At 48.0% G+C, this 26,170-nt stretch overlaps 1 protein-coding gene across 12 annotated transcripts in view; it reads right to left on the bottom strand.

The window, feature by feature from the left end:
• LOC134995451 (oocyte zinc finger protein XlCOF7.1-like) overlaps positions 1-26,170 on the bottom strand; it is a 163,533-nt gene that overhangs the window by 125,198 nt on the left and 12,165 nt on the right. The window contains exon 1 of one of the 12 annotated variants that reach the window (XM_063951093.1): positions 25,877-25,941. The exons of the other annotated variants lie outside the window; for them this stretch is intronic. The gene's annotated coding sequence lies outside the window, so the exon portion shown is untranslated. Of the gene's footprint in view, positions 1-25,876; positions 25,942-26,170 lie in introns of those variants that run through there. 12 annotated transcript variants of the gene reach the window in all.

Genomic DNA, 26,170 nt, shown 5'->3' with positions numbered 1-26,170 from the left:
TGTGCATCTCGCATATAAAGGAATGCATCCTTTAATTGCTCTATAGTCAATAAAATATTTTCAGTCAGGGAATCCGACCAAGCCACCCCAGCACTGCACATCCAGGCTGAGGCGATTGCTGGTCGCAGTATAACACCAGTATGTGTGTATATACTTTTTAGAGTATTTTCCAGCCTCCTATCAGCTGGATCCTTGAGGGCGGCCGTATCAGGAGACGGTAACGCCACTTGTTTGGATAAACGTGTGAGCGCCTTGTCCACCCTAGGGGGTGTTTCCCAGCGCGCCCTAACCTCTGGCGGGAAAGGGTATAACGCCAATAACTTCTTTGAAATTAGCAGTTTTTTATCAGGGGTAAACCACGCTTCATCACACACGTCATTCAATTCCTCTGATTCAGGAAAAACTACAGGTAGTTTTTTCAGACCCCACATAATACCCCTTTTTGTGGTACTTGCAGTATCAGAGATATGCAAAGCCTCCTTCATTGCCGTGATCATATAACGTGTGGCCCTACTGGAAAATACGTTCGTTTCTTCACCGTCGACACTAGATTCGGTGTCCGTGTCTGGGTCTGTGTCGACCGACTGAAGCAAAGGGCGTTTTACAGCCCCTGACGGTGTTTGAGACGCCTGTACAGGTACTAACTGGTTTGCCGGTCGTCTCATGTCGTCAACCGACTTTTGCAGCGTGCTGACATTATCACGTAATTCCATAAACAAAGCCATCCATTCCGGTGTCGACTCCCTAGGGGGTGACATCACCATTACCGGCAATTGCTCCGCCTCCACACCAACATCGTCCTCATACATGTCGACACACACGTACCGACACACAGCAGACACACAGGGAATGCTCTGATAGAAGACAGGACCCCACTAGCCCTTTGGGGAGACAGAGGGAGAGTTTGCCAGCACACACCAAAGCGCTATAATTATATAGGAACAACCTTATAATAAGAATTTACTTACCGATAATTCTATTTCTCGGAGTCCGTAGTGGATGCTGGGGTTCCTGAAAGGACCATGGGGAATAGCGGCTCCGCAGGAGACAGGGCACAAAAGTAAAGCTTTCCGATCAGGTGGTGTGCACTGGCTCCTCCCCCTATGACCCTCCTCCAAGCCAGTTAGGTACTGTGCCTGGACGAGCGTACACAATAAGGGAGGAATTTTGAATCCCGGGTAAGACTCATACCAGCCACACCAATCACACCGTACAACTTGTGATCTAAACCCAGTTAACAGTATGATAACAGCGGAGCCTCTGAAAAGATGGCTCACAACAATAATAACCCGATTTTTGTAACTATGTACAAGTATTGCAGATAATCCGCACTTGGGATGGGCGCCCAGCATCCACTACGGACTCCGAGAAATAGAATTATCGGTAAGTAAATTCTTATTTTCTCTATCGTCCTAGTGGATGCTGGGGTTCCTGAAAGGACCATGGGGATTATACCAAAGCTCCCAAACGGGCGGGAGAGTGCGGATGACTCTGCAGCACCGAATGAGAGAACTCCAAGTCCTCCTTAGCCAGGGTATCAAATTTGTAGAATTTAGCAAACGTGTTTGCCCCTGACCAAGTAGCTGCTCGGCAAAGTTGTAAAGCCGAGACCCCTCGGGCAGCCGCCCAAGATGAGCCCACCTTCCTTGTGGAATGGGCATTTACATATTTTGGCTGTGGCAGGCCTGCCACAGAATGTGCAAGCTGAATTGTATTACACATCCAACTAGCAATAGTCTGCTTAGAAGCAAGAGCACCCAGTTTGTTGGGTGCATACAGGATAACAGCAAGTCAGTTTTCCTGACTCCAGCCGTCCTGGAACATATTTTCAGGGCCCTGACAACATCTAGCAACTTGGAGTCCTCCAAGTCCCTAGTAGGTGCAAGGCACCACAATAAGCTGGTTCAGGTGAAACACTGACACCACCTTAGGGAGAGAACTGGGGACGAGTCCGCAGCTCTGCCCTGTCCGAATGGACAAACAGATATGGGCTTTTTTGAGAAAAAACCACCAATTTGACACTCGCCTGGTCCAGGCCAGGGCCAAGAGCATGGTCACTTTTCATGTGAGATGCTTCAAATCCACAGATTTGACTGGTTTTAAACCAATGTGATTTGAGGAATCCCAGAACTACGTTGAGATCCCACAGTGCCACTGGAGGCACAAAAGGGGGTTGTATATGCAATACTCCCTTGACAAACTTCTGGACTTCAGGAACTGAAGCCAATTCTTTCTGGAAGAAAATCGACAAGGCCGAAATTTGAACCTTAATGGACCCCAATTTGAGGCCCATAGACACTCCTGTTTGCAGGAAATGCAGGAAACGACCGAGTTGAAATTTCTTTGTGGGGCCTTCCTGGCCTCACACCACGCAACATATTTTCGCCACATGTGGTGATAATGTTGTGCGGTCACCTCCTTTCTGGCTTTGACCAGGGTAGGAATGACCTCTTCCGGAATGCCTTTTTCCCTTAGGATCCGGCTTTCCACCGCCATGCCGACAAACGCAGCTGCGGTAAGTCTTGGAACAGACATGGTACTTGCTGAAGCAAGTCCCTTCTTAGCGGCAGAGGCCATAAGACCTCTGTAAGCATCTCTTGAAGTTCCGGGTACCAAGTCCTTCTTGGCCAATTCGGAGCCATGAGTATAGTTCTTACTCCTCTACGTCTTATAATTCTCAGCACCTTAGGTATGAGAAGCAGAGGAGGGAACACATACACCGACTGGTACACCCACGGTGTTACCAGAACGTCCACAGCTATTGCCTGAGGGTCTCTTGACCTGGCGCAATACCTGTCCCGTTTTTTGTTCAGACGGGACGCCATCATGTCCACCTTTGGTATTTCCCAACGGTTTACAATCATGTGGAAAAAACTTCCACTCTCCCGGGTGGAGGTCGTGCCTGCTGAGGAAGTCTGCTTCCCAGTTTCCATTCCCGGGATGAAACACTGCTGACAGTGCTATCACATGATTTTCCGCCCAGCGAAAAGTCCTTGCAGTTTTTGCCATTGCCCTCCTGCTTCTTGTGTCGCCCTGTCTGTTTACGTGGGCGACTGCCGTGATGTTTTTCCCACTGGATCAATACCGGCTGACCTTGAAGCAGAGGTCTTGCTAAGCTTAGAGCATTATAAATTTACCCTTAGCTCCAGTATAATTATGTGGAGAAAAGTCTCCAGACTTGATCACACTCCCTGGAAATTTTTTTCCTTGTGTGACTGCTCCCCAGCCTCTCGGGCTGGGCTCCGTGGTCACCAGCATCCAATCCTGAATGCCGAATCTGCGGCCCTCTAGAAGATGAGCACTCTATAACCACCACAGGAGAGACACCCTTGTCCTTGGATATAGGGTTATCCGCTGATGCATCTGAAGATGCGATCCGGACCATTTGTCCAGCAGATCCCACTGAAAAGTTCTTGCGTGAAATCTGCCGAATGGAATTGCTTCGTAGGAAGCCACCATTTTTACCAGGACCCTTGTGCAATGATGCACTGTTTTTAGGAGGTTCCTGACTAGCTCGGATAACTCCCTGGCTTTCTCTTCCGGGAGAAACACCTTTTTCTGGACTGTGTCCAGAATCATCCCTAGGCACAGCAGACGTGTCGTCGGGATCAGCTGCGATTTTGGAATATTTAGAATCCACCCGTGCTGTTGTAGCAGTATCCGAGATAGTGCTACTCCGACCTCCAACTGTTCCCTGGACTATGCCCTTATCAGGAGATCGTCCAAGTAAGGGATAATTAAGACGCCTTTTCTTCGAAGAAGAATCATCATTTCGGCCATTACCTTGGTAAAGACCCGGGGTGCCGTGGACAATCCAAACGGCAGCGTCTGAAACTGATAGTGACAGTTCTGCACCACGAACCTGAGGTACCCTTAGTGAGAAGGGCAAATTTGGGACATAGAGGTAAGCATCCCTGATGTCCCGGGACACTATATAGTCCCCTTCTTCCTGGTTCGTTATCACTGCTCTGAGTGACTCCATCTTGATTTGAACCTTTGTAAGTGTTCAAAAAATTTTTTTTTAGAATAAGTCTCACCTAGCCTTCTGGCTTCAGTACCACAATATAGTGTGGAATAATACCCCTTTTCTTGTAGTAGGAGGGGTAATTTAATTATCACCTGCTGGGAATACAGCTTGTGAATTTTTTCCCATACTGCCTCCTTGTCGGAGGGAGACCTTGGTAAAGCAGACTTCAGGAGCCTGCGAAGGGGAAACGTCTCGACATTCCAATCTGTACCCCTGGGATACTACTTGTAGGATCCAGGGGTCCTGTACGGTCTCAGCGCCATGCTGAGAACTTGTCAGAAGCGGTGGAACGCTTCTGTTCCTGGGAATGGGCTGCCTGCTGCAGTCTTCTTCCCTTTCCTCTATCCCTGGGCAGATATGATCTTATAGGGACGAAAGGACTGAGGCTGAAAAGACGGTGTCTTTTTCTGCAGAGATGTGACTTAGGGTAAAAACGGCGGATTTTCCAGCAGTTGCCGTGGCCACCAGGTCCGATGGACCGACCCCAAATAACTCCTCTTCCTTTATACGGCAATACACCTTTGTGCCGTTTGGAATCTGCATCACCTGACCACTGTCGTGTCCATAACATCTTCTGGCAGATATGGACATCGCATTTACTCTTGATGCCAGAGTGCAAATATCCCTCTGTGCATCTCGCATATATAGAAATGCATCCTTTAAATGCTCTATAGTCAATAAAATACTGTCCCTGTCAAGGGTATCAATATTTTCAGTCAGGGAATCCGACCAAGCCACCCCAGCTCTGCACATCCAGGCTGAGGCGATCGCTGGTCGCAGTATAACACCAGTATGTGTGTATATACTTTTTATGATATTTTCCAGCCTCCTGTCAGCTGGTCCTTGAGGACGGCCCTATCTATAGACGGTACCGCCACTTGTTTTGATAAGCGTGTGAGCGCCTTATCCACCCTAAGGGGTGTTTCCCAACGCGCCCTAACTTCTGGCGGGAAAGGGTATACCGCCCATAATTTTCTATCGGGGGGAACCCACGCATCATCACACACTTTATTTAATTTATCTGATTCAGGAAAAACTACGGTAGTTTTTTCACATCCCACATAATACCCTCTTTTGTGGTACTTGTAGTATCAGAAATATGAAACACCTCCTTCATTGCCTTTAACGTGTGGCCCTAATAAGGAATACGTTTGTTTATTCACCGTCGACACTGGATTCAGTGTCCCTGTCTGTGTCTGTGTCGACCGACTAAAGTAAACGGGCGTTTTAAAACCCCTGACGGTGTTTTTGAGACGTCTGGACCGGTACTAATTGTTTGTCGGCCATCTCATGTCGTCAACCGACCTTGCAGCGTGTTGACATTATCACGTAATTCCCTAAATAAGCCATCCATTCCGGTGTCGACTCCCTAGAGAGTGACATCACCATTACAGGCAATTGCTCCGCCTCCTCACCAACATCGTCCTCATACATGTCGACACACACGTACCGACACACAGCACACACACAGGGAATGCTCTGATAGAGGACAGGACCCACTAGCCCTTTGGAGAGACAGAGGGAGAGTTTACCAGCACACACCAAAAACGCTATAATTATATAGGGACAACCTTATATAAGTGTTTTCCCTTATAGCATCTTTTTTATATATTTCTAACGCCAAATTAGTGCCCCCCCTCTCTGTTTTAACCCTGTTTCTGTAGTGCAGTGCAGGGGAGAGCCTGGGAGCCTTCCCTCCAGCCTTTCTGTGAGGGAAAATGGCGCTGTGTGCTGAGGAGATAGGCCCCGCCCCTTTTTCGGCGGCCTCGTCTCCCGCTCTTAACGGATTCTGGCAGGGGTTAAATATCTCCATATAGCCTCCGGAGGCTATATGTGAGGTATTTTTAGCCAAAATAGGTATTCATTTGCCTCCCAGGGCGCCCCCCTCCCAGCGCCCTGCACCCTCAGTGACTGCCGTGTGAAGTGTGCTGAGAGGAAAATGGCGCACAGCTGCAGTGCTGTGCGCTACCTTTAGAAGACTGAGGAGTCTTCTGCCGCCGATTCTGGACCTCTTCTTACTTCAGCATCTGCAAGGGGGCCGGCGGCAAGGCTCCGGTGACCATCCAGGCTGTACCTGTGATCGTCCCTCTGGAGCTGATGTCCAGTAGCCAAGAAGCCAATCCATCCTGCACGCAGGTGAGTTCACTTCTTCTCCCCTAAGTCCCTCGTTGCAGTGATCCTGTTGCCAGCAGGACTCACTGTAAAATAAAAAACCTAAGCTAAACTTTTCTAAGCAGCTCTTTAGGAGAGCCACCTAGATTGCACCCTTCTCGGCCGGGCACAAAAATCTAACTGGCTTGGAGGAGGGTCATAGGGGGAGGAGCCAGTGCACACCACCTGATCGGAAAGCTTTACTTTTGTGCCCTGTCTCCTGCGGAGCCGCTATTCCCCATGGTCCTTTCAGGAACCCCAGCATCCACTAGGACGATAGAGAAATAAGTGTTGTTTCCTTATAGCTGCTTAAATATATATAATATCGCCAAAAAATGCCCCCCCTCTCTGTTTTTTACCCTGTTTCTGTAGTGCAGTGCAGGGGAGAGCCTGGGAGCCTTCCTAGCAGCGGAGCTGTGTAGGAAAATGGCGCTGTGTGCTGAGGAGATAGGCCCCGCCCCCTATTCCGGCGGGCTCTTCTCCCGGTTTTTCTGAGACCTGGCAGGGGTGAAATACATCCATATAGCCTCATGGACTATATGTGATGTATTCTTTTTAGCCAGAAAGGTATTAACATTGCTGCCCAGGGCACCCCCCCCAGCGCCCTGCACCCTCAGTGACCGCCGGTGTGAAGTGTGCCTGAGCGCAATGGTGCACAGCTGCAGTGCTGTGCGCTACCTCATGAAGACTGAAAAGCCTTCAGCCGCCGGTTTCTGGACCTCTTCTTACTTCGGCATCTGCAAGGGGGTCGGCGGCGCGGCTCCGGTGACCCATCCAGGCTGTACCTGTGATCGTCCCTCTGGAGCTAGTGTCCAGTAGCCTAAGAAGCAAATCCATCCTGCACGCAGGTGAGTTCACTTCTTCTCCCCTAGGTCCCTCGTTGCAGTGAGCCTGTTGCCAGCAGGACTCACTGAAAATAATAAAACTATCAAAACTTTTACTCTAAGCAGCTCTTTAGGAGAGCCACCTAGATTGCACCCTGCTCGGACGGGCACAAAAACCTAACTGAGGCTTGGAGGAGGGTCATAGGGGGAGGAGCCAGTACACACCACCTAGTGGTCAAACTTTTAAATTTTGTGCCCTGTCTCCTGCGGAGCCGCTATTCCCCATGGTCCTGACGGAGTCCCCAGCATCCACTAGGACGTCAGAGAAATAATATTAAATAAAAACACGTTGTGTGGAGTAATTATTCTCATCTTAATAGGAGGTGCTGATCTAGAGACCGTCAATCATCAAGGTTTAAGATATGTCAACGTCGTTATGAAATATCATAAACCTTAATGATTGACTGGCTATATAAGTGCCTTATATTAAAATGAGAAACAGTAACAATGTGATAATACCTATAATTCCTTTCTTTGGGATACTAGCAACATTTATGGATACAAATGGTAACAAATGGCTTACTATGGGAAGACACATTATAATACCCAGTGATAAGGGGAACTGCTGAATAGTACCAAGGGGATTCTTAGGTACAGAGTCTTGAGGGGTTAGGCCAATTATTTGATCATCCCACACAGTACTCATCACTTGCCAACCCGAACAGATGAATTCCACATTCGTAATTATCCAACAGTGGAGTTTGAGACTAGCCAGGATTAAGTGGGCGTACGTAATACTCGCAGGAGTTTACCTGTGGATTAAAATCCCTTTTGCGTCCGTCTATAATACACAGTATGTGCCATATAGGTTTGGGAATCCCCCTTCCACCCTCTTTTTTTTCTTTCAGAAAAATGTTGCTAGTATACCAAAGATCTCTGATATTGATACAATTAATTTAAGGAATTGTAGTTATTATCACATTGTTGAATAGAATTTAGCCAGCGCTACTGCATATGTAGGTCGTTCATAAATATACCACTTCAGATACAGCAGATGTCATACTTCTTATTAGGCTCATTCAGATATACCCAAAATGGAAGGGATAAGGAAATATAGTGAATTACTGTTTAATAATTGTAAAATTTCAGCCAAACCATGCGGGTAACAGCTGAGCCTGCACCAGTGGGAGAACCCAGGACTTGCACTGTTTCACAGTTCACGTCCAGCTGTCCACAAGCACAGTATTTATCTATTTCTTTTCTTTTCTGTCAGCCTAACCAAACCCTTATAACGTGCAGCTGAGGTGGATTAATGCACTCTTAGGGTGGAATTCAAATGTTTGAAAAAAGTCGGTTGGGTGTCCGTTTTCTCCTATTAGATAGGGGGGGAAAAAGACACCCAACTGACTTTTCAAACATTTGAATCTCCCCCTTAAGAGTGTGAATATCTATTTACATCTATATTTGTAGAATCATTTATCACAGCGCCAGGAGTGTCAGTGATGGGGCCGCCTTTTCTGAAATATATAGTCATTCAGATATACCCAAAATGGAAGGAATAAGCAAATATAGTGAATTACTGTTTAATTATTTTAAAATGTCATATGACAAAAAAAAAAAAAAAAAAAAAACCCATATAAACTCCACACAGAGCACAGGTATTTCCAAGTGGCCACATTTTGACAATTACCAGATGGACATGAACTGTTTTTAAGCAGTTCAGAATGCACTTGAAACAGTGCAAGTCCTGGGTTCTCCCACTGGTGCAGGCTCAGCTGTTACCCGCAGGGTTTGGTTGAAATTTTACAATTATTAACAGTAATTCACTATATTTGCTTATCCCTTCCATTTTGAGTATATCTGAATGAGCCTAATAAGAAGAATACTGTGAGATATGACATCTGCTGTATCTGAAGTGAAGTGTTCACGCTAGGCTGTTTTCACAGGGCGCCGCGCCCTGCCCGATTTTTAAAAGGCAAAACCTGCCCTGCCCCTTTTGCGGCGCCCTGCTAGAACAGCCGCCCGCTTCCTGCCCTCCCAGCGTGTAAAGATGCCGTGAGCATGCGCACGGCATCCATTCACGCTATGGGAGAGAGCTGGGGCTTCGCCCAGCACTTCACGCCCCCAACAGTGACGTCAACGGCCACAGACACCCCCTATAGCAGCGTCTAAAATGACGTTGGCGTGACCACGCCCCCTAATTTACATGCCCCCCCCCATTTCGGGCACGCGCGCCAATGTACCCCCGGACTCCGGCGCCCTGCCCCTTATAGATTCTAGAAGGAACACTAGAAGTGGTATATTTATGTATGACCTACATATGCAGTAGCGCTGGATAAGTTCTATTCACCCTTTTTTGGCATATTTGGTGAAGATGTGAGGATACCTGTAAGTAAAATATTGAGCTCACCGAGCTGCAATGCTATGATTGTCTATTTTATATATCTATTATCAGATTGTTACGGTTTCTCATCTTACTATGAGGTGCGGATATAGAATACGTCAATCATAATTAATCCCGGCATTTGGCTTTAATTTAACATTTTTTTGCTATACCCCAATATTAGGGAATTACAACTCTGTATACTGTAGGTATCACAACTGTACATGAAGTGTCATAAATTATGCTGAACATACGGGTGGTATAATAGCGGACCATCAGAATACGCAATTTGTGGAAGCAATAAGACATTAGGGGTGATTCAAACCTGATCGCTGCTGTGCGTTTTCCCACAGTGGGCAATCAGGTAGTAACTGCGTATGCGGATGCACTGCACGTCGGACAACAAAGGGCATCACCAGACAGCAATGGGATGGTGTGAAAATGCCGCTCTCACGGACGTCCGCAAAGTGATTGACAGGAAGAGGCCATTTGTGGTGGCAACTAAGCGTTTATTGGGAGTGTCCAGGAAAATAAAGGCGTTCCCAAGTGTTTTCAGGGAGGGTGTGTGACGTCGGCTCCGACCCCGATCAGCCTGTTCTCATCGCCCTGGGGGAGTAAGTCCTGGGCTGCGCACACACTGCACACAGTGGATTTCTGCAGCTTGGCGTACGCATGGGATCCCAGACTTGCACGGCGTAGTTACACTCCCCCTGGAAGCGGCGACTATCTGAATGCAGGACAGCGAAGTTATCAGCCCAGCGATCAAATCTGAATCACCCCCATAATCTGTAATGACATCAGTTATGAGAGAGTGAGGCTCCCTAGGACGCACCATATCAAGCAACTGAAACATTTTTAGGGATTTGGATAGATGTCATATTGGAGGACACTGATTTGATGTGTTGTAGAAGTGATTATTATACCCAACATCCACTAACAAATCCTTCACCTGCTTGTCTGGCAATACATCCCCACCAGCTATTAGGGTGCCATTTATAATGAAGGGATCACTCCCACTAATATAAAAACTGATGCACATTACAGGACCAATGCTATACAGGAACTTGAAGACAGTTGTAACATATACCCCTTTTCCACCTGTAGCACGGGTCGCACCCGGGAGCCTGACACGGCTGCGACCCCTGCTACAGCCCCCTTTCCCACAGCGCTCACCAACTTGGCATATTGCCGGGTTGGTGACGCTGATAGTGACATGATCTCCCAGTGCCGCCCTTCCATTCACTGAACGGGAGGAAAAAACACGGGTAAATGCACGCCCCCGCGCATTTACCAGTGTTTTTAAAGGTAGTGGAAAAGGGGTATAATACTCAGTTGTAGGTGAATTATACGGGTCTGGGACTCCAGGTCGACAACAAAAAGGTCGACACACCTTAGGTCGACGCCAATTGGTCGACACACCTTAGGTCGACATGGACAAAAGGTCGACATGGACAAAATGTCGACAGGAACAAGGTCGACATGGAAAAAGGTCGACATGAGTTTTTTTTATGTTTTTTGGGTGTCGTTTTCTTCGTAGAGTGACCGGGAACCCCAATTAGTGCACCGCATCCCCTCGCATGGCTCGCTTCGCTCGGCACAGATTACCGTTCCAATCGTAGTCCACGTGGATCATTAAGTATGAAAAAGTTCCAAAAAAGAAAAAAATTGTGAAAAACGCATGTCGACCTTTTTCCATGTTGACCTTGTTCCTGTCGATCTTTTGTCCATGTCGTCCTAAGGTGTGTCGACCAATTGGCGTCGACCTAAGGTGTGTCGACCTTTTTGTTGTCGACCTGGAGTCCGGATACCGAATTATACGGTGAGGACAATTCCTAGTTGATACCTCATACAAGGCGTATGGTGTTATTTATGAGAAACGAACTAAATAATTAGCATACAGCGTTTTTTTTTGTATAGCATTTTTAGACACTTTCTCTCTGTACTTTTACACGCATCTCTCTATAATTTTAGTATTTCACTCACAGGACGTGATAGGTCATTTTTAATATGATGAAATAACGAGTTTTATGGTAAGAACTTACCTTTGTTAAAACTCTTTCTGCGAGGTACACTAGCTCTACAAGGAATAGACATAGGGGTGTAGAGTAGAATCTTGATCCAAGGCACCAACAAGCTGAAAAGCTTTGACTGTTCCCAGAATGCATAGCGCCGCCTCCTCTATAACCCCGCCTCCCTGCACAGGAGCTCAGTTTTTAGTTAACCAGCCCAATGCAGTAGCAGGAAAAGAGACGACAACGGTTAGTAGCCACATACACCACACTCTCGCGACAGGAGAAGTGTCAGCGGCTAATGCCATACCAACCCAAAGAAGCTAAGTGCGTCAGGGTGGGCGCCTTGTGGAGCCCAGTGTACCTCGCAGAAAGAGTTTTAACAAAGGTAAGTTCTTACCATAAAACTTGTTTTCTGCTGCAGGGTACACTGGGCTCCACAAGGAATAGACATAGGGGATGTCGTAAAGCAGTTCCTTATGGGAGGGGACGCACTGCAGCGGGCACAAGAACCCGGCATCCAAAAGAAGCATCCTGGGAAGCGGCAGTATCGAAGGCATAGAACCTTATGAACGTGTTCACAGAGGACCACGTAGCCACCTTGCACAATTGTTCAAGGGTCGCACCACGGCGGGCCGCCCAAGAAGGTCCAACAGACCGAGTAGAATGGGCCGTAATGTGAGCAGGAGCTGACAGACCAGCCCTCACATAAGCATGTGCAATCACCATTCTAATCCATCTGGCCAAAGTTTGCTTGTGAGCAGGCCAACCCTATTTGTGAAATGCAAACAGCACAAAGAGAGAATCAGATTTACTAATAGAAGCAGTTCTCTTCACATAGATATGGAGAGCCCGTACCACATCCAAAGACCGCTCTTTGGGAGACAGATCAGGAGAAACAAGTGCCGGAACCACAATCTCCTGGGTAAGGTGGAACGAAGAAACCACCTTAGGTAAATATACGGGACGAGTCCTAAGAACCGCCCGGTCACGGTGAAATATCAGATATGGGGAACTACAGGACAAGGCACCCAAATCCGACACTCTTCTAGCTGAAGCAATAGTCAGCAGAAACACCACCTTAAGGGAAAGCCACTTAAGGTCAGCTGAACCAAGAGGTTGAAACGGAGACTCTTGTAACGCCTCCAAAACCACGACAAGTCCCAAGGAGCCACAGGCGGGACATAGGGAGGTTGGATACGCAACACGCCCCGAGTAAAGGTATGCACATCAGGTAAGGTCGCAATTTTTCTCTGAAACCACACCGACAAGGCAGATATTTGAACCTTGAGGGAGGCCAGACGCAGGCCTAAGTCCAGGGCCTGCTGAAGAAAAGCTAACAACTTGGCTATGCTAAACTTGGAAGCGTCATAATCGTGAGATGCGCACCAACCAAAGTAAGAATGCCAGACCCTATAGTAAATCCGAGCCGAAGCCGGTTTCCGGGCCAGCAACTTAGTTTGAATGACCGCCTCAGAAAACCCTTTAGCCCTTAAGACGGAAGCTTCAAGAGCCACGCCGTCAAAGACAGCCGGGCTAGGTTCTGGTAGACACAGGGGCCCTGAACGAGGAGGTCTGGGCGTTGTGGAAGTAGAATTGGACGCTCTGACGATAGGCCTTGCAGGTCTGAGAACCAGTGCCGTCTGGGCCACGCTGGAGCTATGAGAAGTAGATTTCCTTTTTCTTGCTTGAACTTCCGAATTACCCTGGGCGGAAGTGACACCGGAGGGAACACGTACGGCAGCCTAAACCTACACGGCACAGCCAGCGCATCCACGAATGCTGCTTGAGGATCCCTTGTCCTTGCTCCGAAGACCAGAACCTTGTGATTGTGTCGAAACGCCATCACGTCTGGAAGGCCCCACTTTTCCACTAGGAGTTGAAACACTTCTGGATGGAGGCCCCACTCGCCGGCATGTACGTCCTGACGACTGAGAAAGTCCGCTTCCCAATTGAGGACTCCCGGAATGAATATTGCCGATATGGCCGGCAGATGGCGTTCCGCCCAATGTAGAATCCGTGAGACTTCCTTTATTGCCAAACGGCTTTGAGTCCTGCCTTGATGATTTATGTAAGCCACTGTGGTGGCGTTGTCCGACTGTACTTGAACAGGACGGTTCTGAAGTAAATGCTGGTCCAGGTTCAATGCATTGAAGACTGCCCGCAATTCCAGAATGTTGATTGAGAGGAGTGTTGCTCCAGCACCGCTCCCCAACCTCTGAGACTGGCATCTGTCGTCAACAGGACCCAGTCGGATATCCAGAATGGACGGCCCCTGCACAATCGTTGGTCCTGGAGCCACCAGTGCAGCGACAGACGGACCTCCAGAGTCAATGAGATCATGCGAGACCTGATCCGGTGAGGTAGGCCGTCCCACTTGGCTAGAATTAGCCTCTGGAGGGGGCGAGAATGGAATTGAGCATACTCCACCATGTCGAATGCTGAGACCATGAGGCCCAGCACCTGCATCGCCGAATGTATCGACACTTGCGGACGAGAAAGGAAGCAACGAATCCTGTCCTGAAGCTTCAGGACTTTCTCCTGAGACAAGAACAACCTCTGATTGTGAGTGTCCAATAGCGCTCCCAGGTGCACCATACTCTGAGCAGGGACCAGGGAGGATTTCTTCGAGTTGATGAGCCACCCGTGGGCTTGTAGAAACTGGACCGTCATATCCAGATGACGTAGGAGAAGTTCTGGGGAATTTGCCAGGATCAACAAGTCGTCCAGATACGGCAGTATCCTGACCCCTTGACGGCGGAGTACCACAGTCATCACCGCCATGACCTTGGTGAAGTCTCGGGGAGCCGTAGTCAAACCAAAAGGTAACGCCCGAAACTGGTAATGGAGGTTGCCAATCGCAAACCTCAGGTATTGCTGATGTGACGCTGCTATGGAAATATGCAGATATGCATCCTGTATATCCAGGGAGACCATGTAGTCCCCAGGTTCCAAGGCCAGAACTATAGAGTGTAGGGTTTCCATACGGAACTTGGAAACCTTCACAAATCTGTTCAATGCCTTGAGGTTGAGAATGGGCCGGGAGGACCCATTCGGTTTCGGGACTAGAAACAGCGGAGAATAGTACCCCCGGCCCCTCTGCGCAAGAGGCACCTGTACTATGACTCCTGTATCCAGGAGGGTCTGTACCACCGTATGTAGAGTGTTTGCCTTTGTCTGGTCCGCAGGTTGCATCCTAATCCTCCCATTATAAATATTTTTTCATCTAGTATTTTTTCATCAAGTTCTAAAATCATTGTAGGTAGGAGCTATATGCTTCTCATGAATGGTTATATATTACATCATTATTCAATCACCTTGGGTGTTGGTAGGATATTAGAGAAATATGTTGTATCAATATCCCTTGAGTATTATTCGAAATGTTAGGGTATGATCCAATACTTGTATGACATGTTATATATGTCTGTGTTTATACAGGTTGAGTCTCCCTTATCCAAAATGCTTGGGACGAGAGGTATTTTGGATATGGGATTTTTCCGTATTTTGGAATAATTGCATACCATAATGAGATATCATGGTGATGGGACCTAAATCTAAGCACAGAATGCATTTATGTTTCATATACACCTTGGCCCTCATTCCGAGTTGTTCGCTCGGTATTTTTCATCGCATCGCAGTGAAAATCCGCTTAGTACGCATGCGCAATGTTCGCACTGCGACTGCGCCAAGTAACTTTACTATGATGAAAGTATTTTTACTCACGGCTTTTTCTTCGCTCCGGCGATCGTAATGTGATTGACAGGAAATGGGTGTTACTGGGCGGAAACACGGCGTTTCAGGGGCGTGTGGCTGAAAACGCTACCGTTTCCGGAAAAAACGCAGGAGTGGCCGGAGAAACGGTGGGAGTGCCTGGGCGAACGCTGGGTGTGTTTGTGACGTCAACCAGGAACGACAAGCACTGAAATGATCGCACAGGCAGAGTAAGTCTGGAGCTACTCTGAAACTGCTAACTCGTTTGTAATCGCAATATTGCGCGTACGTCGGTCGCAATTTTAAGAAGCTAAGATTCACTCCCAGTAGGCGGCGGCTTAGCGTGTGTAACTCTGCTACATTCGCCTTGCGAGTGAACAACTCGGAATGAGGGCCCTTATACACACAGCCTGAAGGTCATTTTAGCCAATATTTTTTATAACTTTGTGCATTAAACAAAGTGTGTGTACATTCACACAATTCATTTATGTTTCATATACACCTTCTACACACAGGCTGAAGGTCATTTAATACAATATTTTTAATAACTTTGTGTATTAAACAAAGTTTGTGTACATTGAGCCATCAGAAAACAAAGGTTTCACTATCTCACGCTCACTCAAAAAAGTCCGTATTTCGGAATATTCCGTATTTCGGAATATTTGGATATGGGATACTCAACCTGTATTCATATAATGTTAGTGATTGATTAAATAACATCTCTCTCACCCTGCTAGGTCTTCTTTTTAACTATGTGATAATTATAAGATCTTATTTTTAGGATTAACTATTTCAAAAGCATGGTAATGATATGGCTTTTAGACACCTATTATTATTTTATTTTTTGGTATATATGATTCCTAATTATATATACTATATATTTTTTATATAAAATAAATATTTAGTAACTATATGTAGAGTCTCTCTGATTTTCTTACACCAAATAGAAAGAAAAGGTAACTTAACCTTTATTAGTGCTTTATATGGAAGACGAGTGATCAGATATGGATAGATATTTATTTGTCTTCCAATATAAGTAAAAGTTTGTTGGTCTGAATCCAGCGGACACAGTTTTCAATTAGTTGATTGACATTTGACATCTGCTGCAGCAATCAGAGAACTCTGGGGTATAAAAATGCCCAACACTATGGAGGCGGTACTTCTGATGAAACAGCCCCTGTCTCGAGGCTGAGAAACGCGTCAAGCATCCGCCAGACGTTTGTGTCCGGTATCCTGGTATCATCAAATATTCAACACACAAGGAGTGTGTCCAGCGGCTCCCGCAAACGGAACTACGAGCGCACGGCTTTTGGCCACAGAGCCGCGCTCTGACACTGTCTTGTGAGTCTGATTTCCACCTGGTTCAATAACAGCTATTCGGTGTCGACGTATAGCAGTGTGGGCAGCCGGCGCCCACTACCATTAAGGAGACAGTGATCAATCTCCCCACCGTGGAAAGGCCTGGGTAAGCTATATGCACGGGACTGTACTAATAGCGGCTATAGCTTAAAAGTCACTGCAATCTATATGGAAGCATGTCCAGTTAAGCTACCCAGTAAAAGCCTTTATTTTATTTGGATAAAAACTGTGAGCATTTAAGCTTTCCACTAAATGGTGGTCAATTCACATTTATATCACACTCATATCGTTAAAACGTGGATGGACTCTTAAAGGAAACCTTGAATGAATCTATATGACTAATCAGCCCATGCATGGAGCTTAATAGAAGAAATATCAGTCAATTATAAATGCTGCTTTTTCCACTGGAATACAGGTGGTCATATTTTTTCCCAGGGAGTCTCTACAATGTGTCTTATATATTGTTACTATTTTAGTTACTAAATGTTTGATACATACTATATGAGTTAACCACATGACAGGATACTTGGTATTCACTGAATTGTGAAAGTTTTTACATCTTTTAATAATAAATTTTAATTAATGCTGTTTAATGGTAGCGCTTCTCTGAGTATTTCTTTGTTCTGTAACTTTTTTTGGTTGAGGATCAGCACCTCAACTTTGGGAAGCTGCAACCAGTGAAACAGTATTTAGATTTTAGGTGTCATATAGCCATTAAACTAGCGCCCACCCACCTTTCTTCTTTCCAACGGGACGTCTGTCTGGCAAAATCGATGAGGGGGTCGGTTTTTGAAGGCTATGGCGTAACCTCGAGTGACGACTTCCCGTATCCAAGCATCTGAAGTGGTCTTCAACCATTCCTGGGTATACCCTAGAAGCCGGCCACCCACCTTGGGATCCCCCAGGGGGAGGCCCGCCCCGTCATGCGGCAGGCTTATCGGTCTTGGAAGCTGGCTGACGAGCCGCCCAGGCTCTCTTGGGCTTCGGCTTACCAGGTGTGGAAGTGCGGGCCTGCTTGTTGTACGCCTGACCTTTTGCTTTACCTGAAGGACGAAAGGAAGTACCTTTTGCCTTCGACACAGAAGGAGTGGTACTTGGAAGACAGGCAGTTTTGGCAGTAGCCAAGCCAGCTACTATCTTATTTAAGTCCTCCCCAAACAGAATATCTCCCTTGAAAGGGAGTACCTCCAGGGTTTTTCTAGAGTCCAGATCCACAGACCAGGATCTCAGCCACAATATCCGGCGAGCCAGGACTGACGTAGTAGAGGCCTTGGCTGCTAGGATACCGGCATCAGAAGCCGCCTCTTTAATATAGCGAGAAGCTGTGACAATATATGACAAGCATTGTCTAGCATGGTCAGAAGAGATTTCAGCATCTAACTCCAAGGCCCATGCTTCAATAGCCTCTGCAGCCCATGTAGCTGCAATAGTAGGCCTTTGTGCAGCACCCGTGAGGGTGTAAATCGGCTTCAGACAACCCTCCACACGTTTATCCGTAGGCTCTTTTAGAGACGTGACGGTAGTGACAGGTAGAGCTGAGGAAACCACCATCCTAGCCACATGCGAGTTTACTGGAGGAGGAGTTTCCCAATTTTTAGACAGCTCTGGTGCGAGGGGATAGCGAGCCAGTATCTTCTTTTGAGGCACAAACTTCTTACCCGGATTTTCCCAGGGTTCCGGACGTATATCCACTAGGTGGTCAGAGTGAGGTAAAAATAAGAATTTACTTACCGATAATTCTATTTCTCATAGTTCGTAGTGGATGCTGGGGACTCCGTAAGGACCATGGGGAATAGCGGCTCCGCAGGAGACTGGGCACAAAGTAAAAAACTTTAGGACTACCTGGTGTGCACTGGCTCCTCCCCCTATGACCCTCCTCCAAGCCTCAGTTAGGATACTGTGCCCGGAGGAGCGTACACAATAAGGAAGGATTTTGAATCCCGGGTAAGACTCATACCAGCCACACCAATCACACCGTACAACTTGTGATCTGAACCCAGTTAACAGCATGATAACAAAGGAGCCTCTGAAAAGATGGCTCACAACAATAATAACCCGATTTTTGAAACAATAACTATGTACAAGTATTGCAGACAATCCGCACTTGGGATGGGCGCCCAGCATCCACTACGGACTATGAGAAATAGAATTATCGGTAAGTAAATTCTTATTTTCTCTAACGTCCTAAGTGGATGCTGGGGACTCCGTAAGGACCATGGGGATTATACCAAAGCTCCCAAACGGGCGGGAGAGTGCGGATGACTCTGCAGCACCGAATGAGAGAACTCCAGGTCCTCCTCAGCCAGGGTATCAAATTTGTAGAATTTAGCAAACGTGTTTGCCCCTGACCAAGTAGCTGCTCGGCAAAGTTGTAAAGCCGAGACCCCTCGGGCAGCCGCCCAAGATGAGCCCACTTTCCGTGTGGAATGGGCTTTTACAGATTTTGGCTGTGGCAGGCCTGCCACAGAATGTGCAAGCTGAATTGTACTACAAATCCAACGAGCAATCGTCTGCTTAGAAGCAGGAGCACCCAGCTTGTTGGGTGCATACAGGATAAACAGCGAGTCAGATTTTCTGACTCCAGCCGTCCTGGAAACATATTTTCAGGGCCCTGACTACGTCTAGCAACTTGGAATCCTCCAAGTCCCTAGTAGCCGCAGGCACCACAATAGGCTGGTTTAAGTGAAATGCTGAAACCACCTTAGGAAGAAATTGAGGCCGAGTCCTCAATTCTGCCCTATCCGTATGAAAAATTAGGTAAGGGCTTTTATAGGATAAAGCCGCCAATTCTGATACACGCCTGGCTGAAGCCAGGGCTAACATCATTACCACTTTCCATGTGAGATATTTTAAGTCCACAGTGGTGAGTGGTTCAAACCAATGTGATTTTAGGAATCCCAAAACTACATTGAGATCCCAAGGTGCCACTGGAGGCACAAAAGGAGGCTGTATATGCAGTACTCCCTTGACAAACGTCTGAACTTCAGGAACAGAAGCCAGTTCTTTTTGGAAGAATATTGACAGGGCCGAAATTTGAACCTTAATGGACCCCAATTTGAGGCCCATAGACAGTCCTGTTTGCAGGAAATGCAGGAAACGACCCAGTTGAAATTCCTCTGTAGGGGCCTTCCTGGCCTCACACCACGCAACATATTTACGCCAAATACGGTGATAATGTTGCACAGTTACATCCTTCCTGGCTTTGATCAGGGTAGGGATGACTTCATCCGGAATGCCTTTTTCCTTCAGGATCCGGCGTTCAACCGCCATGCCGTCAAACGCAGCCGCGGTAAGTCTTGGAACAGACATGGTCCCTGCTGGAGCAGGTCCTTTCTTAGAGGTAGAGGCCACGGGTCTTCCGTGAGCATCTCTTGAAGTTCCGGGTACCAAGTCCTTCTTGGCCAATCCGGAGCCACGAGTATAGTCTTTACTCCTCTCCTTCTTATGATTCTCAATACCTTGGGTATGAGAGGCAGAGGAGGGAACACATACACTGATCGGTACACCCACGGTGTTACCAGAGCGTCCACAGCTATTGCCTGAGGGTCCCTTGACCTGGCGCAATATCTGTCCAGTTTTTTGTTGAGGCGGGACGCCATCATGTCCACCTTTGGTTTTTCCCAACGGTTCACAATCATGTGGAAGACTTCTGGGTGAAGTCCCCACTCCCCCGGGTGGAGATCGTGTCTGCTGAGGAAGTCTGCTTCCCAGTTGTCCACTCCCGGAATGAACACTGCTGACAGTGCTATCACATGATTTTCCGCCCAGCGAAGAATCCTTGCAACTTCCGTCATTGCCCTCCTGCTTCTTGTGCCGCCCTGTCTGTTTACGTGGGCGACTGCCGTGATGTTGTCCGACTGGATCAACACCGACTGACCCTGAAGCAGAGGCCTTGCCTGACTTAGGGCATTGTAAATGGCCCTTAGTTCCAGGATATTTATGTGAAGTGACGTTTCCATGCTTGACCACAAGCCCTGGAAATTTCTTCCCTGTGTGACTGCTCCCCAGCCTCTCAGGCTGGCATCCGTGGTCACCAGGACCCAATCCTGAATGCCGAATCTGCGGCTCTCTAGGAGATGAGCACTCTGTAACCACCACAGGAGAGACACCCTTGTCCTTGGAGACAGGGTTATCCGCTGATGCATTTGAAGATGCGATCCGGACCATTTGTCCAGCAGATCCCACTGAAAAGTTCTTGCGTGGAATCTGCCGAATGGAATCGCTTCGTAAGAAGCCACCATCTTTCCCAGGACCTTTGTGCATTGATGCACTGACACCTGGCCTGGTCTTAGGAGGTTCCTGACTAGGTCGGATAACTCCCTTGCTTTCTCCTCCGGGAGAAACACCTTTTTCTGTACTGTGTCCAGAATCATCCCTAGGAACAGCAGACGTGTCGTCGGAATCAGCTGTGATTTTGGAATATTTAGAATCCAACCGTGCTGTCGTAGTACTATTTGAGATAGTGCTACTCCGACCTCTAACTGTTCTCTGGACCTTGCCCTTATCAGGAGATCGTCCAAGTAAGGGATAATTAAGACGCCTTTTCTTCGAAGAAGAATCATCATTTCGGCCATTACCTTGGTAAAGACCCGGGGTGCCGTGGACAATCCAAACGGCAGCGTCTGAAACTGATAATGACAGTTCTGTACCACAAACCTGAGGTACCCTTGGTGAGAAGGGCAAATTGGGACATGGAGGTAAGCATCCTTGATGTCCAGAGACACCATATAGTCCCCTTCTTCCAGGTTCGCTATCACTGCTCTGAGTGACTCCATCTTGAACTTGAACCTTCTTATGTAAGTGTTCAAGGATTTCAGATTTAAAATGGGTCTCACCGAGCCGTCCGGCTTCGGTACCACAAACAGCGTGGAATAATACCCCTTTCCCTGTTGTAGGAGGGGTACCTTGATTATCACCTGCTGGGAATACAGCTTGTGAATGGCTTCCAATATCGCCTCCCCGTCGGGGGGAGACGTTGGTAAAGCAGACTTCAGGAACCGGCGAGGGGGAGACGTCTCGAATTCCAATTTGTACCCCTGAGATACTACCTGCAGGATCCAGGGGTCCACTTGCGAGTGAGCCCACTGCGCGCTGAAAATCTTGAGACGGGCCCCCACCGTGCCTGAGTCCGCTTGTAAGGCCCCAGCGTCATGCTGAGGACTTGGCAGAAGCGGGGGAGGGCTTCTGTTCGTGGGAAGAGGCTGTCTGCTGCAGTCTTTTTCCCCTTCCTCTGCCCCGGGGCAGATATGAGTGGCCTTTTGCCCGCTTGCCCTTATGGGGACGAAAGGACTGAGCCTGAAAAGACGGTATCTTTTTCTGCTGCGAGGTGACTTGGGGTAGAAAGGTGGATTTCCCGGCCGTTGCCGTGGTCACCAAGTCCGATAGACCGACCCCAAATAACTCCTCCCCTTTATACGGCAATACTTCCATATGCCGTTTGGAATCCGCATCCCCTGACCACCCTCTTCTGTCAGAAATGGACATCGCACTTACTCTTGATGCCAGAGTGCAAATATCCCTCTGTGCATCTCGCATATATAGAAACGCATCTTTTAAACGCTCTATAGTCAATAATATATTGTCCCTGTCCAGGGTATCAATATTTTCAGTCAGGGAATCCGACCAAGCCACCCCAGCACTGCACATCCAGGCTGAGGCGATTGCTGGTCGCAGTATAATACCAGTATGTGTGTATATACTTTTTAGGACATTTTCCAGCTTCCTATCAGCTGGTTCCTTGAGGGCGGCCGTATCAGGAGACGGTAACGCCACTTGTTTTGATAAGCGTGTGAGCGCCTTATCCACCCTAGGGGGTGTTACCTAGCGCGCCCTAACCTCTGGCGGGAAAGGGTATAATGCCAATAATTTTTTAGAAATTAGCAGTTTTTTTATCGGGGGAAACCCACGCTTCATCAGACACCTCATTTAATTCATCTGATTCAGGAAAAACTACGGGTAGTTTTTTCACACCCCACATAATACCCTTTTTTGTGGTACTTGTAGTATCAGAAATGTTCAAAACCTCCTTCATTGCCGTGATCATGTAACGTGTAGCCCTACTGGAAAATACGTTTGTTTCTTCACCGTCGACACTGGAGTCAGTGTCCGTGTCTGTATCGACCTGATGTAACGGGCGCTTTAGAGCCCCTGACGGTGTTTGAGACGCCTGTATTAACTGATTATCCGGCTGTCTCATGTCGTCAACAGACTTTTGTAAAGTGCTGACACTATCACGTAATTATTTCCATAAGATCATCCAGTCAGGTGTCGACTCCCTAGAGGGTGACATCACTAACACAGGCAATTGCTCCGCCTCCACACCATTTTCCTCCTCATACATGTCGACACAACGTACCGACACACCGCACACACACACAGGGAATGCTCTGATAGAGGACAGGACCCCACTAGCCCTTTGGGGAGACAGAGGGAGAGTTTGCCAGCACACACCAGAGCGCTATATATATATATACAGGGATAACCTTATACAAGTGTTTTTCCCTAATATAGCTGCTGTATATCTTTATATGCCAATTTTATGCCCCCCCCTCTCTTGTTTTACCCTGTTTCTGTAGTGCAGGACTGCAGGGGAGAGTCAGGGAGCCTTCCTCCAACGGAGCTGTGAGGAAAAAATGGCGCCAGTGTGCTGAGGAGATAGGCTCCGCCCCCTTTTCGGCGGCCTTTCTCCCGCTTTTTTATTATAATTTAGGCAGGGGTTAAATACATCCATATAGCCCAGGAGCTATATGTGATGTATTTTTAGCCAAAAAAAAAGGTATTTCTATTGCGTCTCAGGGCGCCCCCCCCAGCGCCCTGCACCCTCAGTGACCGGAGTGTGAAGTGTGCTGAGAGCAATGGCGCACAGCTGCGGTGCTGTGCGCTACCTTAATGAAGACAGGACGTCTTCTGCCGCCGATTTTCCGGACTCTTCAGTCTTCTGGCTCTGTAAGGGGGACGGTGGCGCGGCTCCGGGACCCATCCATGGCTGGTCCTGTGATCGTCCCTCTGGAGCTAATGTCCAGTAGCCTAAGAAGCCCAATCCACTCTGCACGCAGGTGAGTTCGCTTCTTCTCCCCTTAGTCCCTCGATGCAGTGAGCCTGTTGCCAGCAGGTCTCACTGAAAATAAAAAACCTACTTTAAACTTTTTCTCTAAGCAGCTCAGGAGAGCCACCTAGATTGCACCCTTCTCGTTCGGGCACAAAATCTTAACTGAGGCTTGGAGGAGGGTCATAGGGGGAGGAGCCAGTGCACACCAGGTAGTCCTAAAGCTTTTTACTTTGTGCCCAGTCTCCTGCGGAGCCGCTATTCCCCATGGTCCTTACGGAGTCCCCAGCATCCACTTAGGACGTTAGAGAAACTTGTTTAACCACCTTCTGACGCTTGAACCTATCTGGTTTCTTAGGAGGGGCGGATGGCTTGGGATAATCCGTAATCTGTAAATCAATAGCCTCCAAAAGATCAGGAACATCCACATGTGAACTACCCTCCCCATCAGCAGTATCTGTGTCAGAATCTGTGGGGTCAGTGTAAGTGCCGTCTTCATCAGACGAGGTGTCAGTGACAGCAGTGGATTGTGAGGAGATAAGAGCTCGCTTAGAGGACTCCTTGGGCTTGGGCGAGCGAGGGTCAGACTTTTTAGTAGTCAGGAACTGGTTCAACTTCTTCAATTGAGCAGATAAGTCGTCCGCCCACGGCGGGTTAGCTGCAGGGACCACATACGGTTGCACCGGCATAGGCGGTCCCATAGGGGGTGTTAGTTTATTAACTAGCGTATGTAGAAGCGTGGAAAAAGCGGCCCACGGTGGGTCATTATGTACCTCCGTTGCCACAGTCCCACTGGGGGGCAAGGAGCCCCCAGAACCAGAGCCCACAGTGGCTATATTCTCCTCATAGGGATCTGTGGCTTCAGCAACACCGGCAGTGCGCTCAGCCCCAGAACCGTTACCCTCAGAAGCAGACATGATGTAACTTGCAGTATCAGGTAACACAGTACAATTGGCAGCAGCACAAAACCTCGTACCCAAACCCCTGCGCAGTGTAGTCAGCACTAGCAGAGATAAAGGAGAGATATGGTGACTAAAATCACAGAGAAAAATACGTATTAGAGTATATCTTTGTGAAAATCCTATATAAATATAAAACCTGACGCACCAAGCCCCCTCAGGTTATAGAATATAGGGATAGCAAGTTGAGTGAGAGACACGAAATGGAAACCACTCAGCATGCTAATGCACACACAGATAGTCACAGTTATACAATGCAGAGGTTATTACTAACAATACTGCACTGGACTAGCTTATATATAGCTATATAGTCAATAGATGTAACACTGCACAGTAAGAACTGGATGTATATCACAGGGTAATTGTACTAGAAAACCCTGACTAAATGCACTCTTTCTTAACGAACACTGTCTAAAAGGCAGGTAGAATACTTAAGTGTCATGTAAAGTCACAGCACTGACAACCAGGCGGCTTTACACAGGAGGATTTGCCCAAGCAGTCCCAGGAACAGTGAAGCTGAGAGAAATGGCGCCCAGACACTGACAGGGAGTGAGGGAGAGATAGATATGTAGCTCCAGGGCGGGAACATTTGCGGGAAATGGCGCCCTGGGGCTGGGGGAGGGGCTTCAGGTCTGAGCCTTATCCCCCTGCTGGCAAAACCACCGGGTACTGTGGGCTACTATTAAAATGGTTTAGAGAGAAAACCTGACCTGCGCCCATGCCCTGGTGATCTAGTGGGATCGCCTGTACTGCCACAGTGTCCACCGCCAGCGCGCGCGGCCCGCCTCCCACTGACCGCGCCGGATCGCAATAAAGTACGGGTCCCGCAAGCGGGACCGTCTCACCACCTCCCAAAGCGCGGCCACGCGATCCCGGAGAGCCCCCGTCGTGTGTGCCTGACCATGAAGAAAACCGGAGCCTCCTGCTGTAGTTACCCGGCAACCAGGGCTCGGGAGTGTACAGCGCCGCTGGGGAGAGCTGAAGCTGCAGCAGTGAATGTCTCTGACATCTAAACACCGCTGCTCCCCTTGTAGTCTTCACTTTTTCTTCAAAAAAAGCTCTTCTTAGGGCTGCCTGGAGCAGCCCCTCTGTTATGTGCCTGCTATCTGCGGCACCAACTACAAAACTGAGCTCCTGTGCAGAGAGGCGGGGTTATAGAGGAGTCGGCGCTATGCATTCTGGGAACAGCCAAAGCTTTTCAGCCTGTTGGTGCCTCGGATCAAGATCCTACTCTACACCCCTATGTCTATTCCTTGTGGAGCCCAGTGTACCCCACAGCAGAAACAAGGAATGTAGTAAAACCTATAAGTGCACCTATCACAGACATCCTTTGTTCTACTGTGTTGCACATATGGGCGACTCAACCTGTAATACCCTGCCTAGGGAATATAGCACTAAGATCTCTTACTGGCTGGTTCCTCTGCAGCAGGATGGTAGGATGGTCCCTCTTCCACAGGCTGCTCAATGGTACAGGTTGGCAGGACAGTCCCTCTGGCTGGTCTCTGGGTGCAGGAATGCAGAAAGTCAACATACTACACCATCGACCATTCAACATTATCAATGGTTTATGGCAGATGTAGAATACTTTTGCCATTGAAGTGGGAAAACCATATGGTTTCCCTCCATCGATAGAAAGGTGTAATCAAATCTTTTTTTTTTCTTTTTCTGCGGTGCCGGGACACGTAGCATAGCTCCACCCCCA

This window comes from Pseudophryne corroboree, chromosome 2 (genome assembly GCF_028390025.1).
Source record: "Pseudophryne corroboree isolate aPseCor3 chromosome 2, aPseCor3.hap2, whole genome shotgun sequence".
Lineage (NCBI taxonomy): Eukaryota > Metazoa > Chordata > Amphibia > Anura > Myobatrachidae > Pseudophryne > Pseudophryne corroboree.
This window is presented reverse-complemented; position numbering and strand designations above follow the sequence as displayed.